The sequence below is a fragment of the Gossypium hirsutum genome, chromosome D07 (assembly GCF_007990345.1).
Source record: "Gossypium hirsutum isolate 1008001.06 chromosome D07, Gossypium_hirsutum_v2.1, whole genome shotgun sequence".
NCBI classification, from domain to species: Eukaryota; Viridiplantae; Streptophyta; class Magnoliopsida; order Malvales; family Malvaceae; genus Gossypium; species Gossypium hirsutum.
Window position 1 is genome coordinate 17,517,720 of NC_053443.1, and position 10,764 is coordinate 17,528,483.

The 10,764-nt window shown below is 29.4% G+C and overlaps 1 long non-coding RNA gene across 1 annotated transcript; it reads left to right on the forward strand.

Moving 5' to 3' along the window:
* The first annotated feature begins 8,220 nt into the window (after positions 1-8,220).
* LOC121219448 (uncharacterized) lies at positions 8,221-9,308 on the forward strand. Its single transcript, XR_005916203.1, has 2 exons — positions 8,221-8,767; positions 9,046-9,308. It is a non-coding gene; the product is annotated as an uncharacterized lncRNA (long non-coding RNA).
* Positions 9,309-10,764: the final 1,456 nt, after the last annotated feature.

Below are 10,764 nucleotides of genomic sequence, written 5' to 3' on the forward strand. Positions count from 1 at the left end.
GATGGTCTGATACATCCATCCACAATAGTGGAAGCCTACAAATGAACACAACCCATATCAGCAGGTGGAGGAGGACTTACCCTGTTAGGAGCTTGACTAAATTTTGGAACCACGAATTCTTTAAAAGCAAAACCAGGTGGTGCTCCTCCTTAAAACTCATTTCCCATTGCAAGTAACCTCAGTAGTGGGTGGTCTCAAGTACTAACCAAGCAAAGACTGAAGATCGCCTTTGAATTCCTCCTTAAACTCCTAAAGTTTGGTGTTCAACTTAGTATCCTAACGAACCAGCTCCTCTTAGGTCTTGGTAATCTCCTACTGTATCATGCGGAGCTCCTTCTGTAAATGCATGGACACGCCATCACTAGCCATGGATGGGATCAGAATATCTCTAATAGCTTTGATATGACCTAGAATTTAGAAAAAAAAATAACAGAAGAAAAGAAGGAAAAGAGAAAGAAAGAAATAGGGAGAAGAGAAATAACAGAAGAAAAGAAAGAGAAGACAAAGAAAGAAATAGGGAGAAAAAAATGTTTTCTATAATTCAATTCTAGAATTCATATAACCACCTCCTTAACAACTGAAAACTTAAAGAGAAAAAGAAAATGGTCTTGGGAAATTAGTTATATTTTCTAGCTAAGTTCATTTTTACGACGCACAGTTTCATTAAAACTTCACCTAGACTCGAAAACCTTGTTTAACTAAAATTGAAACACATAATTTTAAACAGCAAGAACTTCCTTTAAACACACCGTTTTAAATCGTAACAAGTGGTTAAAGTTTTATCTCCTAAACCAATTATCAAAAATGGAATAGAGAGTGAAGGGTGAAGGTTTTGCATTGATACCATGAACTGAATCGGGCAACAGACTTTATCGCAAACTTTACTTTCAAGGCCAACATAGAATTGTAACTTTTTTGTAGAGAATCCAGTTGTTAGTAGTTAGTTAGAAGCATTTAGTAGCTAGTTAAAATTAGTTACTGTTAGGTAGTTAGTTAATATCTAGTTGGTTAGTATAAACATAATACATGGAATGTAAATTAAGTATGAATTAAAAGAAAAAAAATTACCATTCTTTCTTCCTTTCTTATTTCATTTGTTATTTTTTCCAGTTATTTTAGCATGGTATCAAAGCAAGGTTCCCAACTCTATTCCAATCAATTTCTCTATGTTTTGGGGTTTTTTTATTACTAGATTTACTATAGTGTTCTTGATCTAGTTTTCTTGCAGTGTTTCGTTGATATTTCTGGTTTTTGTTTTCTTAGTATTTGACGATGGTTGATCCACCACATATAAGTAATCGTATAGTAGATTGAACACCATGATCGTATAGTAGATTGAACACCATACTCTTCTGTGCTCTCTGGTTTCAATCATCCACTATTCTTGCATTTTTCTGACACACTAAGTACATTGCTTGCTTCTAATCAGTTACTTGGCTTTGAAAACTATAACATTTAGAGTTGATCTATGAGGATTACCTTGTTAGCCAAAAACAAGTTGAGTTTCAATGATGGCAGTTGTAAGAAAGAGTCTTATAGTTCTACACTTCATTCTCAATGGGAAAGGTGTAATACAATCAGTCTTTCATCGATATTGAACACAGTGTGCAAAGAACTTTTGGTTGGCATTGTGTTTGCTTCTAGTGCATTTCTTGTCTAACAAGATTTGAAAGAATGCTTGGATAAAATAGATGGCTCTCGTGTCTTCTTTCTTCACAATGAGATATCATCACATGTTCAAGGTACTTTTGGATCCGGTGCCCTAAGTGTAGTATATTCATTTGTATACTTGTATTTTTCTGAACAGATTGGTTTAATAAAATTATTTAAAAATTACATTAATATCATTTGTATATTGTCCTCAATGGTTTTTGCACGCAAAAAAAAATGAAAGAAAATATTGACTCATTGGTTAGCTAATCTTTAATTAATAATATGATGTGTTTCATGGTTAGATTGTAATATAGAAAGATAGCTTTTATTAGTAGATGAATCTAAACATGTCCTCAGTTTAATCGAAATGGAGCAAACTAATTGAAAGACTAATATATTATCTATCAAGTCCAATTGGGGAGATATTTTGTCTTAAGCATCGAATTGGATGACTCCTAAAAGATAGAGACATAGATGTGATTGACTGGACTGACAATAAATCAGACAAGACCCAAGTAGAATAGATTCTAAATCCATTTATGGGTTTATTCACTTGTAACGTTCATAGTGTGACATAACTTAATCTTGAGTGGATGATGGACTATGTATGCATGACTCGTATACTTTTATGTAAGTAAAGTCTGAGTTCAAATAGATAAGGAACCAAAAGTTGGTGCATTGGATATATAAGACTTCTACAGTATGTAGCATCATTCATAGTAGTAAAATTGATAGCCCAAGAAATGAGTAAATGATATCATCTCATTGGCATTACATGATAGATGAAAAGTAAATGTGGCCACAGGTCGTTTGTCTTTATGTCAAATGATTTAATTACTATTTGATAGTAATTGACTTTTAATGAAGGAAGATGTAATGGTTACTATGAGATAAAATAAGATAATATTGGAAGAACGGATTTATCCCAAAGAAGTTAATGATATCCTATGAGAGTAACACACTTATAACAAGATCATTAGATGAGCACTGATTGAGTAGCTTTCTTAACAAAAGATACACATTAGTACTCTAAGGTAGGTTGCAAGATCCTCCAACATTATAATGCACTCTCTACATAATAAATTATATGTATGAGTTTCTAATCTCCACCTCCCAACCAATGTGGATATCAACTTTATATACAATTGAAATCCTTCAACTGGTACTGCAACACCAAATTTGGCCACAACAGCCGAATACATGGATCTATTGTCAATAAATGTAGCTTGTGGGTCCTATTTTGTAGATTATGATCCATGACCTATTTATATTTCATTCCAATAATGCTTAATAATTTAATTTAATTTAATTTAATGTTACCAATAATTTAAAGGGTTAATATTTGGTATATTGGCAATGTACTTTTTTATTCTATAAGCAACCTTAAAAATGTCATGTGTCTTTTTTTTTAATATTTACCTTTTTAATATTTTACTATACCTCTATAAGATATTTATCAACCCTCTAACCCTACTTGTAGAGTCTAAAAACTCCACTGACAGTGTACCAAATATTTTCTTTAATTTAATTTAATTATTTATCATATAAAAAATTGCAAAGAAATACACAGTACTTATCAAAAAGACGAGGATGATGATGCCATTTCCAAAATATGTGAAAATGCAAAATTTATTAGTTCAATTAATATATTATTTTTATGCAAAATTGATCAAGCCTATCGAGCAACAAAGCCCAAGAAGGAGCTCTAGATCAAGGGTGCTTTCAAGAAGGTTGAATGATTATGTACTGAGTGCCATGTCAACTAAAGCCAAGTCAAAGGCAATCTAATGGTACTAGCAAAAAGGAATGGAAGATACCACTTATAGGGAATAAGGCATTAAAGGTTGTGTTGGAAAAAATCGATTAGAAAACAGATTATTTTGCCCAGCTAAAAATTAAAATTTTAAAAACCGGCAATCTAATTTGTGTTTTCAGCTAAATGGATCCTTGTCGTTCCCAGGTTTCAACCGAACAGCCATCTTCGCTATTCTCGTACCAAGAATTGCTTTGAGTGTTGGCTTGAACGAATTCGAATCAAACACAGAACCAAAAGTTATTTATTTTACTTTTAGTGGGAAAGCAAAATTCTCTCTTTAATTGAAACTGGTAAAATTGTAATTCCCAGAAAATAGAATTTATTCTAAAAATAAATTTTCACTACTTTCTGGCAAAATAAAAATATCTCAAAATTGTATATTTAACCCTACTGGTGTCATCTATTTATAAGGAGAAGAAGTAAAACCCCTTATTGAATTAGTAAAATCAATTTCAATAGAAAAACAAAATCTAAGTCTAACTAGGAGAGAGAGTGGTGACAACCCTAATTAAATATACTAGGGTTTGTCGTCCCATGTATTAGCATGAAGGGCTTTTGGGCATCTCTCGTATCTAGTCTAAATTCAAATATTTCCTAAACTTTTAACCTAACACTTTATAATTCAATCCAACTCAATACATGTTTTTCTATCTTCCAAAATAAATATAATAAATTAATTTAAATTAAATAATTAATTAATTTTCCAATTAAATAATTTTCTCAACTCGATTCTAATTCCGTTAAAATCATGATAACTTGACCGTAAAAGAATATATGAGAAAATATATTTAATATTTCTACATTCAACGAATCCACTATGACCAATTAATTTAATTCTGTTTTTGAATTTTAATTAATTAATTAATTAATAATCCTAAAAACCGTAGATTAATGTTTTAAGTCATTTCCATTTCTATCCATTTTTATTCATTTGATTTAACATGCAATTCATTTTCGATTCCAATGAGCTAATGGAAAGGTTGAGTTTTAGTCCTACAAATTTCTTTGAATCTTACAATTATTTACATCTTGAACGGCTGCTTTTCCAACTATAAACACGTCATTTTATATATAAAAGATAAATTAAACCAGAAAATTGCGAAAGAAATTCGTTGCGCGTTCTAATCACGATTAAACATCTTAATTCAGTTTGTTTATAACATATTCGTGAAGAAAATAGAGGTTTGATTTGAGAGAGATCATTTCTTGTTTCATGTTTGGACAATGCACATTGTACCACAAGTATCAGCTCACGTGCTAATGTTTGATTAACTTTTATGGGATTAGCGGATGGAAATTTTATGTAATAGATATATAAATATTTGAGACAAAAATAAAATTTAGCATTTGTGGAAATGATATTGTTTTAAATTATATGTAAAAACATAAAAATACTCTTAAATTTTTTGTTTCTGATAATTTTATAAATGAATTGGGATTCGGTTGAAGGTGATACCTATTTAGTCAAAATTTTAAATAATAGTATAAATGTTTATTTTATTAATATTAGATTATTGTTAGGTGAAAAAAATATGTAAATAACAAATGAAGTTTTAGTTTAATGGTAAAGTATAAATGATGAAAATTAACGAGGTGTAGGTTTAAATCTGATTATGTGTGTATATTTTTTTTTATTTTTCTATGTAAAAGAAATAAAATGATAAGAAACCTTCAAGTTAACACAATTTACTTTGTAAAATGATGGTATTTTCATCTTTTTCTAATCGAATCATTACTTGATTAATTCGTGACACCAACATAATCAGGAACTCAATAATAAATATAAATAATTTTTTTATATATTCTTTATTTATATTTTACAGCCCATATTCAGAGTTCGAGGCTACCCCTTCTAACCATGTTGATTTCAAAATTTAGACTTTCGTGTCCTCTAAAGTATTCATTGGTATTAATTAAATAAAGACAGGTAATATTGAGTCGTGAAACCGCAACAAAACGCGGTTTTGGAAGGATAAATCAAATGATGTGCTTCCCACGTGAAATGATAATGAACCAACATTACGTTTAAGATTTGTCGGTTTTGATAGCCAAAAATTCGTCATCCTTTACCCAACATATCATTTCTGCAACTGGAAAACATTTATGTTCCTTTTTGACCAAATTTTGCTTTAGCTTCATCATTTCTTGGATATGTATATAGGTTAGCTTCATCATTTTGTCCATCTCTAAATTACAATAATAAAATGACACAAATCATTTTATTTAAATATTTTTTATATTTACATAAACTAAGATGAATAAAAAGACAAAGCAGGACTTAATTAGCAAAAGTAAGGTAGTTGAAGGACTTAAATAAGATGGGGTTTAGAAAGGTCAAAGTGAATCCAATAGTGTCCATGGACTACAAATATGACAATGACTATGTCCCCATTCAAAACCTTAGAAGAATATATGAAAAACAATGGCATGTACTTTGTTAAGAAATTTTTAACAACACAATGTGCATGCTTCCAATTGTCATGTTGATGATTTTTTTTTAATGTTAAATATATATTATTTGGGACCTTTGGCACCTAATTTGACTGATCAGATATATATATTGGGGGAATTTATTACTTAAACTTTATAAAGTATCCTAGTAATAAATAATAAGTTTCGGGAAAAAAATATTTTTGGTTGTCTGTTGCCGGTTAAGTCTTAGTTCGATTGATATGAATATTGTTGTCAATGTAAGAGGATGTGAATTCGAATACACTAAAACGTATTATCCTCCTATTTATGAGTTAGGAAGGGACTATAGATAATTTTAAGCATTATATCAAAAAGAGTAAATATAATCGAAATATGTTTACTTTGTTTCGCATTTTATTGTTATAATATTTTATTTTGTCAGTTGGTTTAGAATGAAGACATTAAAAAAGCCATCGCAGTCCTTTTAATTTCACTTGCTGCTTTCTTTCTCACTAAAACTGATTAAATAGGTGGATCCATATGGGGATGTGTAAGAAATTTTTTAAAAAATCCATTTTATAAATCTAAGGTATTTGGAGTCTAAATTTGCGATTACTCAGAAATTAAATCAAATTTTATTTTTAAAAAAATATATTTAAGTTTATTTTTTATATAAAAATAAATATTTTATATTTAAAATAATAAAAATAATTTAAAAGTTCTTAAAAATTATTATTTTCTAGAAATATCTATAAAAAATTGAAATTTTTTCAAATATAATTCAAAAGCCATAAAACAAAACTTGTCGTCTTGTCAAAATAAATTTAAACATTTAAAACAAAAAAATTATATGAAAAAAATCAAGAATCGAGCCAAGCGGAGCCGAACAACCGATATCATCCCTAATTATATACAAGTCAAGAGAATCTTGGCCTCCAATTTCTTTTTTTTTACTAGATAAAAACTTTATATATATTTATAGCATAAATTTAAGTATATAAAGAAAGGGGAAATTAACTACCATTTTTGTTTTCACTTATTTATAGACTCTTCAATTTAATTGGTTTATCATAAATATAAACCAATTAGTGGTGAAGAGTATAATTTTACGTATATGTGTTTATATGGGTAAAAGATTTAGAAAATTAGAATAATTGATGTTTGAGGTGTGAATTATATTATTATTGTCGAAACCGTTTTTTGAAAGCAAAATTTTAGTTGTCGACTTTAAAAACAAAACTGGAGTCGCCACCGATCCTTAATTGAGGTGTGATCGGCTCACCTTAAAAACAATTTTGGTCTACGAAATTTGAGAAAATAGGTTCGGGAGTCAGTTACGCACGAGGATGGGTTAGCACCCTCGTAACGCCCAAAATCGGTACCAAATTGATTATTTAATGTCTTGGTGTCGAAAATTTGAAATGATTTTAAAAGAAAACTTTAAACTCGTGAATGAATTAAAATAATAAAACATTCTTATTTTAAAGAAATAAAACATCACACCCAGTAAGTTAGGGCACAATATTTTTAAATCTTCAAAATACCGAATATTACCTTTTGCTTTAGAAATTCTTATTTCGAGATAATAAAATGTCATGACCAGTAAGTTAGGACCCAACATTTTTGAATTCCCGAGAATAAGCTTTTATTTGAAATTTGTGAATTTATTGCAAACAAATACTTGGCTTTCTAAATTCATCGAAAAATAATCGCAATCCAGTAAGTTAGGACACGATCTTTCTCGAGAATCATGAATGTCAAATATTTTGGAAATTTGTAAAAATATGATGATTTTAATGCTTTGGTAAAACCAAAATATATTTCCCAAAAGGTATGTTAAAAAGTTAATGTACAATATGAAACAAAAACTTTAATTTAAAACATATGTGAATAAATATTTACAAAATATATATACAAGTACAATATACAAGTAAATTTGCAAATATGTGTACACATTTATTTAACACACATATACAAGGATACATATAAAAAGGAATGAAACATGTAAAGCAAAAGCCTTGTAATAATTTCTAAAAAAAAAAAAACATGTACGTACATATTATAGAAATATATATATGTACATGTAAGAATTATGAAAATAAAATAAAAAAATAAAAGTATGTACATGTGTATATATTTACAAAATAAAAGAAATATATAAGTATATATATATAATATAAAGTATATAAAGGTTAAAAAAGATAAAATATAAAAAATATAAAACGTATGTAAAATGCATGCATTCATAAAAGTTATATATATTATATAAAGAAATATGTATATATATACTATATAAAAAATGCGTGTATAAATATAGAAATAGTAATAAATGATAATAAATAATATAGTAATAATTTTAAAAAATAAAAATTTTAAAAAAAACGAATTGCAAAAAAACAAAATAACCAAAAAATGAAATTAAAATAGAACGGGGATCAATTTGCAATGCACGCATTATATGAGGGGCCAAAATGGAAATAATTCCTTTCCCCAAACAGTGCGTTTAAATAAGGATCAAAATGAAACAAAATCAAAGTGTGCAGCCACATTTAAAAGAAACAAAAACTGATTTAAAAATGATTTTAAAAATTGAAGGACCAAATTCGAAATGGACCATTTAAAGGAATAGGCGCGGATCCTGGAACCGGGTCCGGTCGACGCGCGGATCCCCTCCCAAACGGCGCCGTTTTGCTTTAATAATAAAACCAACATTTTCCTTCAAAAAACTGTTTCTGCTTCATTTCATTTTTTCCTTTTTTAAAAACATAAACAGAGGGGAAAAATGGGGAAGTTTGTCTGCTAGGTTTTCCAACCCTAGCCTTCATGGCGCCATTGACTGCCATGGAACCACCGTGAACGGTGCTCGGATCCGGTGCTCAAAACCAGGTAAGCACCCTTTTATATTTTATATTATTCTTTTGTAAAAAAATGGAAATCAAAAAAGAAAATGGGGAAAATCACCTAAAAAAACTGCTTGTGTATTGCTCTTTGACCTTTTTTTTACATCCCCTTTTACAGATTTTTTCCATCCGTTTTATACCCGAAAACAAAGAAAGATAAAAAAATAAAAATCCCGCAAAATACGAAAAGCATCCTTATTTTCTGTTATTGTTGCGTTTGTATATGCCTTTTTTTTTGTTGTTTGTTTCTATTCGTTGCTGCAGGTGTGACGTGCGCGATGTTCGCGGAGGTGTGCGTGCAGACGGAGGCGCGCAATGGGGCAGCAGTTGTGGCACCAGTTTGCTGGCACTGCTTAGGGTTTCCTGTTTTTGGGCTGTACAAGGTTAATGGCTTGGGTTTGTTAGTCCGAAGGGTATTGGGCTAGGGTTAATTTTGTTTTTGTTTTTTTCTTTTTGGGTTCTTTAGTGGGCCGGGCAAAAATTGGGCTCTACAATTAACTTTAATGATATTTTACGGGTTTTGTTAATTGGTAAGAAAATAATAAGGAACAAAGAAGAGCGAAGTGTTTATTGGTAAGAAAATAATAAGGAACAAAGAAGAGCGAAGTAATTAAACACTCAACAAAGATTGGAGGAGGAAGTCTTTTCAAAAGAAAACGTGGAAGTTAATGAGTAAGTTTGAAGGCGGTCATGTATGCCAAAAAATAGAAAATATAATGGTGATTCTGTTAACAAAATCTCCACTTAGTTTCACTAAAACAATAAGAATAAAATAAAGATGTAAAAAACCCGTTTGAACTAAATTGAGCTATCAAGCTCAGGCCTCCTACACCTGTGTCATCCTCTTATTTTGCTTCATTATTTAAACCATGTAACCTTCCAACAAAATATAATAAAAATATTCAGTAATATATATATATATATAATTTTGAGGTTAAAAAGAATAAATTCACCTTAAAAAAACTTAAATTATAAAATTTTAGAAATATCAAAAATCCAATTTTATCATACAAATAAAAATCCCTTCCGATTCACTCCAAGCTATAAAAAAGGATTTTGTTAACAATTTTTAATTTTATTATAGTTAAATGAGGTTTATAAGCACTAAATTAAGAAAGTTTTTAAATTTAATGCACTTCCTTTATTAAATAAAGAAACTAATCGGTTTCAAAAAGTATAACCTTAACTAAAATCTGATGATTGTTGTTGAGGGGATCTACTCTTCCAGAATGAGTTTTCGAAGTGACATTCTCAAAAACGTTGATTCGATCTCACAATAACAAATATACTCCAACAATTTACCTATATAGAGTATGTCAAGAGTTTGAATCCCACCAAGGGTGAGACACTCAAGTTGCCTCTTGTTCGCTGGTTATACGTCCACGTAAGATCAAGATGTCTTCCTCCGTGAATTGTACACAACTCTCCAAAGGACCAGATCAACATCCTCTAAAACAATACTTCAAAAAAATTTACCAAAGAGTCGATCCCCCTCAATAATCATTCAAAGTATATATGTTATAATTTTTGTTTGTCATTTATTAAGGTTAATAATAATAATAATAACAATGTAGTCTTTTTTAAGAAAAAAAGAAGAATCTAAAAGGAGTAAGAGCATAATTATTATTAGTGGGCAAAGGTAGAAGTGTGGTGCGGCCAAAAATGGAATGCTTGGCCAATGGCCATTCATTTATGATTTATGAAACATTTCCTTGAAGTAAGTTTTGTTTTGGTTTTCAATTTAATGAGTTCCCCCATATGTATTTACCTCTTTGGTTTCCAGCCCTTTCTTCATTAATTATTATGTTTTTAAAACATCACCTCATTTAATTATCACTTATTTGTTTTCAACATAAAATTGTACAATTGTGACATTTCATGGGACAACATTTTGGACACACACATTAATATATTTTTAACTTCATCCTCATTTTAATTTTAATTAACAAAAATATGATGCAACTGAAAAATAATATTATGTAT